General features: G+C 37.7%; 1 long non-coding RNA gene across 7 annotated transcripts in view; it reads right to left on the reverse strand.

Annotated features, from left to right (window-relative positions):
• LOC103141861 (uncharacterized) overlaps window positions 1–7,877 on the reverse strand; it is a 245,722-nt gene that overhangs the window by 219,855 nt on the left and 17,990 nt on the right. For all 7 annotated transcript variants that reach the window (XR_001662797.1, XR_001662796.1, XR_476629.2 and 4 more), the window contains exons 2-3: window positions 7,181–7,481; window positions 5,169–5,271 (exon numbers count right to left, since the gene is read on the reverse strand). This is a non-coding gene — a long non-coding RNA (uncharacterized LOC103141861). The remainder of the gene's footprint in view (window positions 1–5,168; window positions 5,272–7,180; window positions 7,482–7,877) is intronic.

A 7,877-nucleotide genomic window follows, 5' to 3' on the forward strand; every position in this document is an offset into this window, starting at 1 on the left:
ACACCGAGAGGACACGACTCCGGCCGTTAAAAGCCCTCTAAACGACCCAACCTGTGCTCACACCGGGGCGCCTAACAGGGTCCCAGGAAAGCAGGACAAACTTAAATCCCAGTGAAGATGTTTTTGGCCTTGATCACCACACCCATCGATCCCTGGCTGATTCCCACTCAGATACGTCTTATTTTATTAGTGGCTTCGGCCTTCTGCCGCCCCATTCGGCTGTGATCAATACTAGCATGAGGATGGCCCTTATTTTTCACTTTTAGTGCCTTAACGCTGTTTAACCGTGTCACCTGATAAACGACAGGCCCTCCCCAAACACTGATTTCCTATCGATTTCTCCCTCATTCGGCCATCCCTTCCTTCGTCACTGTTCCATTGTTTTTTATCTCCAGTTATCGCTTCTCTCCTATCTCTATAACTTGACCCCCAACATCCACAAGAGATCTTGGTCATCTCTCACAGGGGATTGTGAAATACAGGTATATTCACCTCTTTACATGTACTGAGGAAGGGAGAGATACTTTAGTGTTACGGGAAGGACTCTGTTTTCTACTTTCCATCCACATCATCTACCGACTCGCCTGCACACGCGAGCTGGAGTGGGGATCAGTGTGCATGAGCGCATCCACTAAGCTGGATGCAGTGAGCACAATGCAACAGATGTTATGACAACCTGGAGGGAGACAGCTCCATCCATCATCCCCTGAAGTCCTGATGATCGAAGCAGGGTTCGGGAGGAGCAGGGATTGTGGAGAAAAAGGCTCTGGGGTAACTTACAATCCACTTACATGACTTCTATCGGGGCTATAATTATATAAACATCTAATGTGTGCGCAATATGGTGGCAACAGATGAACTGTAGAAATAGACGACGGCAATATGAAGTTAAATTCAATTTAAAAAAAGGAATCGACGTGCTTTTTGACTGCACCAGTTTGAGTTCATCTCTTTTCTCAGACCAGACAGTACATTATTTATGCAAAATTAAACCTGCCCCCATTCCTGCTTAGCCTTGCTCATCCAGTCAGTTACCACTTTATTGATCTCTCATCTAAAGCACTTCTGTAAATCCAGTCTGCTACCTTCCAGCCATAGAGCCAGGAGAGACGGGTTCCTTATCGCCAAATAGGTTATGATGCCGACTTCAATTTCTAATTCGCTAGATGATAACATTTTCTTATCGTTGTGAAGTGCTTGTTTTTATTTTCGCCCTGGCAAGTGCATAAACTTTGTAGTTTGAAAGTTTTTCATGAGCTTAAACTTCACACAGTTTTTGTGACACAGTCTTCAAAAGAAGAGGTGTAGAAATATTCTTAACCAAATCTTGCAAGAAAACTTTTTTGGGGGGAAATACACACACATGTAATATGCTGCAGAGTGTACAGAAATACACATAAAAGGTGTGTTTATATGCAAAGGTTTACACTTTAATTTGGCCACACTGCAATCAACTATGGAAACTAAAATTTTCATGAAATAAACATCACTTAAAGAACAGTTTATGCAATTTCAATTGTTTAATAATAATCATTCTAAGTGTCCTCTATAACACAGCAGGTCGCAGTTTCAACTATAGCATATCCAGAATGTCCTCTATTAGTTCTTCCTTGTTTGTTTGTTCATGTAAAGTTTCTTTCAATTGCATCAAGGGGCTGAGCTCAAAATCAAACCAAAATCCCTTCATCTCCAAACATTGCTCTTACACAATGCAATTTGGCAAGTCCTCTTGATCTGACATCCACCAAACCTAGAATCATTAAAACATTTAGGAAAAAGTTGAGTGTATTCGAATGCGCATTGCATAAACGCACCTTTTATGTACATTTCTGTACAATGGTTAATTCATAATAATGAACACTTTTTGCCTGCAAATTTTAGATGTCCAGATGTAATAATAATAGTAATAATAATAACAATAATAAATTATAATAAATCTTCTGGATTTGTTGGTTTGTTTAAGTCTTCTAAACTACACTGAACATCAGTTCAGTGTACAAGAAAAGAAATAAGCAACACAGAATAATTCCCTCTTCAAAATACAATTCAGTTATTAATCAGTTAGAGAGTCTGGCAAGATGTTACCTCTTTGCATGTCATTTAAATAATTAACCATCGTCTTTTATGGAAGAAGCATGACCTAGCATCTTTTATTAGCCTCCGCCGTCCACTCTTTAACGGTGGGTTAAGTGATAAATTGACATTTACAGTGTGCCCTGCCAAGTTACACTGGGTACAGAGCACACTGAGAAACTGGCCGTGAAGCAATAACTGGGGAACAGGCAAGAGATTTTCTATTAACACAATGGGAGAGGAGTAAAACAGGTTGGGGGGGAGAGGAGAGGGTACGTGAAGTCCATTTTCTTGAGCAAAACTGCCCCGCTCTTACAGCCGCTCCAGCCTGTCTGAGGAGTTCAAGGTACAGGCTTGGAGGAGCTCTAGCCCCAGCTAGTGGTATTAGAGTCCCACTGCCAAGACAGACCACAGCAAACACATTAATCATGACCAGGGGAGTGTAAAATTCAATCGGCTCCTTCCATCCATTTCATGTGAAGCAGACTGAAGGCCGGCCTTGTAGTGCCGGAAAAAGGGAGGATGGGGAAAAAAAAGGGGGAGAAAAAAGGGAAAAAAAAGGAGCTCCCTACACTTCATCAGAACCCCCTACTTCATAACAAATGGAGTGTCTCTCCGGCGGAGGAGTGCCATCAGAAATGCGCGGTCTCTCTATCCATTTAATCCCGGCAGCGGAGGAAGGGTCAGGGAGGGAGCAGTGGGCGCGTGTTCTGCTCTCCGCTTGCCGCTTCTCCAGTCACACAGTAAACTACCTTTTAGGAATTGTTTCTCAATAAGAAATGATCAGTCCATTTATCTGCGCCAGGCGGGCCTGTCTCCTCACCCAGACCTCCAATATTTTTCGTTTGACCTGATCAGGGCTATAAACTAGACCGAGACACTTTCAATTTGTCACCCGAGGAGGCCTCTGCAAGTCCCAGGCTACTGATTGCATCCAGCCTCCCAAATATAAAAATTCCTCTGGAGCTTGAAACCTCCTAAGTGTTTTTTTCTTCTCTTTCAAGTACACAGCAGCTCAGAGAAAGAGTCTAAGCAGTGGAAATTGTTCTTGACAATAGAAGACTCTTATAATGTTGTCTTTACAATACACATTTATGCATCAAATGCACAGAGAGCCTTCAAGTATTCATATTGTTTTTACATTTTGGCTTATTGCAACCTCAAACTTCATTGTGTTTCATCTGGATTTTATGTCCGAGCAACAAGCAGTTGCACCCAAACGTGACATGAAAAGAATATATTGTTTCATTTATTTATTTTTTTTTTTACAAATGGGAATCTGAAAAGTGTGGCATGCTTGTGTATTCAGCCCCACCTGATTCAATGGGAGAAGCATCAATTAACTTAACATGCTGAAACAAAAATATTTGCCTTCTTCACAAAATAGTTCAAACTCTAACTGGATGATTAGCATCTGTGAACAATTTTCAAGTCTCACCACAAGTTCTAAGTGGGATTTAAGTCTAGTACTTTGACTGGGCCACTAAGATAAGAATATGTTTTGATTAAATCCAGGCACTTTGTAGCCCTTGGAATAATTTTATGCATAACGGTCAAATTTGACATTTAAATTTACAATTTTTAAAACATTTTGTTGTTCTTCTTATGAGCAAAGTAAAACCTTAAATTGGAAAAATGCTAGGACAACACAAAATCTCTAGTCTTCATCAATCATAATTTTTGCTTGTCTTCTATTTAATAATGACAAAGTACTACAAATATGCATTCACTTTTATTCAGATTTGGGCACACCAATTTTTTTAAGGTTGGCTAATTACAGCCAGCAGTTTCACAAAAAAAAAGACCCAAATCTTTGTTGTTGAAATTAGACAAAGACAAAATTTTGGACCAAAACAAAATTTGGGACATTCCATGATTTTTTTTACTGATGCAAACAATCAAAACTGTTTTGGATTTTGTATCTACAATGATTTGAAGATCCCTCAGACTACTTTGCACTTTTCATTAGAATATCTAATGCTTAGTATATTGTCAAGATGATTAGAAAAGTGAATGTACTTTGAACTCAATGATGGTACGTGGCAAAATAGTTTAATAGTAAATTTAATTTATAATGCACTTTTCATTAATAAAAATCTCAAAGTGCTACGTGGTTCATCTAAAAACATAAAATCAACAATCAAAAACAATAAAAAAAAAAGACTGTCAAATAAAAGTGGAGAAGGCTTGTCTAAAGAGGAAAGTTTTCAAGCCAGTTTTAAAATCGGACAATGATTGCGGGGCTCTCAAATAGTCCGGGAGAGAGTTCCAATTTTGATCTAATTTTTTTGCACATTTGCGGTGTTCCTTATACATATTGTGGCATGTAAATTAAACATGTTATTGCTGTTTTCTGGATAATCTTTCATAAAGGCTAACTTCATGAAGTATTTGACAAACGGAGTGACAGAATATCCCATTTGAACTGGACTTTATTCAAAGTAATGTAAAAAGGGCTTAATACATATAGTCATCAGGGATTTTTTATTAAAAAATATGTTTGGGGGGAAAAACTTCATCCCTTCCTCTTTACAATTATGACCTACACTGTGGTGGTCTATCACATAAAATCCAAATAAAGAAAACTAAAGTCTGTCAATTCTAACAATATAAAATATGAAAAAGGTAAAGAGGCACATTTCACTAAAAAGCTACAGATATCTTTGTATGGCTCAACAAGTACAAGAACATAATCCAAAAACCAGTAAAAAAAAAAGCATTCATTACTAATTATTCAGGGTTGAAACATATTAACCAACTTGTTTTCTTTCAAAACATGAACAAACTTTGAACTGGGGATAATTACACTTCACACATGACTTCATCTCCCATCAAGCCCTTTTAAAACAGTTAAACATTCTTTGAATTGGATGGAACATGTCAATGATTTTTTTGACAGCGCTGAAATATGACGAGAAAACGCTGAAGCACACACTCACAACCTGTTCAAACTGCCGCCTCGTTCCGGTCACATGCATGCTATTAATCACCGATGCCTCCGGCTGTCACCTCACATGTACGAGCCTATAGAACACTAATGGGCAACTGAGCAAAGCAGGAAAACATATGTACTAATGTGGCCTTTCTACACTTACTTGTTTTTGTCCTCTGTGCAGATATCAGGTGGATGGAGTCAGGCTTCCCATTGAATAATAATGAGACACATGTATGCAGATCCAGTTCACCCTCAAAAGATTCCTAGAAAAAAAAAAAAGAAGAAAAGGTGTTCTTAAAGCTTTTTAGGGCATGAAACATTTTGTTGCACTGTATGTCAGCAATCTTAATTGCAAAACCTTAGTTTAACTTTTTATGGCCCGATTAATAAGCCTTACAACTAATCAGTCAATAAAAGTCTAAAGATACAGTAGTTTGGAATAGTCTTAAGATTTTTCCTTTATTGTCAAGTTTTATAACTCTACTGTGCTTTGCAAAAGTTTTTAAAGCCTTTTTACATTTTGTCACATTAGACCCACAAACTGATGGATTTTTATTGGGATGTATTGCAATAGAACACAGATTCTGAAATCCATGCCTTTGAAGGCTGGTGTCCTCCAATGTTTAGATGTCTGCCTGGTTCAACACACCTGAAATAAATGGTTAAATCATCTCTGCAGTGCAGTTAGGTTCTTTCATTAGCAGGACTCTGATCCAGAGTCCTGCTAATGAAGCAGAGACATCTAAAAAAGTTGCAGGACACTTGACCTCAAGGACTGGATTTGAGGACCCCTGTGATAGATCAACACAAAGTAGTGCATTATTCTACCTACACCTAGTGTTTTTTTTTTGGCATCCAATAGTTATGGGATGCATAAAGACTTGGATAGATTGTCCCAAAACCTGTGCAATCTCTTTAGCTTTCTTCTTTGCACCGCCCTCCAGGTGATCCCTTTTGGTATTTGTCATTGTTGTGCTGACGGCTTTTTGTTTTCTGTCACACTCCACCAGATTTTCTGCAGTTTTTAAAAATGTTGCTTAGAAACAATTAATCTTGGTCCCGTTTGATCACAGCAACCAGATCCAGTTACATCTTAACTAGCATTTTGCAAATTAGACTAAATATGTACGTTGGAACGATGGGACGGAAAAGTTAATTTTCTGCTACGCTTTCCAGGACATGGCTTGTCATGTAGATACTGTCAAACACTGACTGTCAAGACTTTGCAATTTAAATAGGATATCAGAGTTCAGGAGATATTTCAACATCCCTCAACATCCTCCTCACCGTCACTGTGGTGGCAAAACCAATATGATCCCATTTCGACCCATGGTTGGCACAGTTAAACTTGTTTTAATCTTTTTAATTGCCTAAATGTTCATGCATAAGAACATTTAAGCAAGGAGCTATCTTTATGTAGCGATTTCTAAACATCTGAAGATCAAAACGTACATAATCAAAAATTACTTTTGCTTTATTAGGACTTTTTAGGGTTACTAACAATTCCACTTCTTTAGTGTAAACACTTTCACTGATGTAATCAAATTAAAGGGGCTTTCTTTCAAAGACATTTCTTCATTGTGACTGATATGTTTTCTCTTTGTCTAACAAGGGTGCAAATAGTTGTGCAGGGTGTAGCATGAAGGGATTTGTCACATGATCTCAGCTCCTATGGGACTGACCTCTGCAAACAAAAGTCTTACTTTTCTTATAAATAGTCACAGATTAATCAATTTAACAGCAAAACTAATTGTAAAGATTAGCCTAATCTATTACTAGTACTATTAGTACTATTGCCAACTCTCAAACCACGCAGATCTTTTAGCAAAAATGAGACTTAAAACACAGCAGGTATGTAGATATTTTTTGTTTGTTTTTGCAGATGCACTAACTCATATTAAGCACTGCGTCTTGGATAAGGTATGGTAAAACTGTTCTGGAGAAACAACGACATTTGGGACTCACTCAAACAAACAAACAAACAAACAAACAAAAAACATAAGTGATTAACCAAATCATGTGCCTTTCAAAGGAGTTAATCAGTACAAGACTTCAATTAAAAACACAAAGTGTCTCGTTTAAATCAACGTTTTGTTTTCTCGGTCAAAACAAAGAATTCAGCAACAGGCTGTGGGAAATTAGCTAAATGAAAATGTCCACACCTTTACTCACCTGAAAACAAAGTGCTTCAGCTGCTCTTCAATATTTTACCCTACCAAGTGAATGTTTAGGGACGACTTCTTTTAGGACCCTACCACTTTTGTTGTATGTAGCATATTTAACTACATGGCTGAAGGACCTTAAATTTTCGGGGGTTTTCCTCTAAAGGTTTACTCTTGTTTATTTCTTCAAGATTCACGAATACGCGGGAAATAATATGGTCGAATATCATTATTATTTAAGTCCATCAGGTTTCTTTGAAAATGCGCGACCATTAAACAACAGGCAATATTTAGGCCACACCCAGCCACATCTGACGGTGATTAATGTGTCACACACACAACTTCACATCTGAAGACACAGGAAGACATCTGTAAAATACCTATCAGGGATATGATACAAAAATCAAGTTAAACACTATCAAAATCCTGTTTAACACTAGAAGGTGAATCAGATAATGTTCTTTATTAGAAAATAAAATATCAAGATCACCTTGTAGCAGAAAGGAATTTCTAGGACTTGATGGTTTTAACATATCTTTTTTTTGTGAATTGCTGCTTGAGACTTATTTGCTCATGTTTTCTGTTTCTTATATTTATTCTTTTTTGTTGTTTGAAAGGAAAAATAATTAAGGTAATCTTGCTTATGTGGGTCCATTTATTTCCCCCTGAGTTTTACATTCTTGGTTTCAATACCTTCTTGAACTCCT

Source organism: Poecilia formosa, unplaced genomic scaffold, assembly GCF_000485575.1.
Source record: "Poecilia formosa unplaced genomic scaffold, Poecilia_formosa-5.1.2 Scaffold90, whole genome shotgun sequence".
Lineage (NCBI taxonomy): Eukaryota > Metazoa > Chordata > Actinopteri > Cyprinodontiformes > Poeciliidae > Poecilia > Poecilia formosa.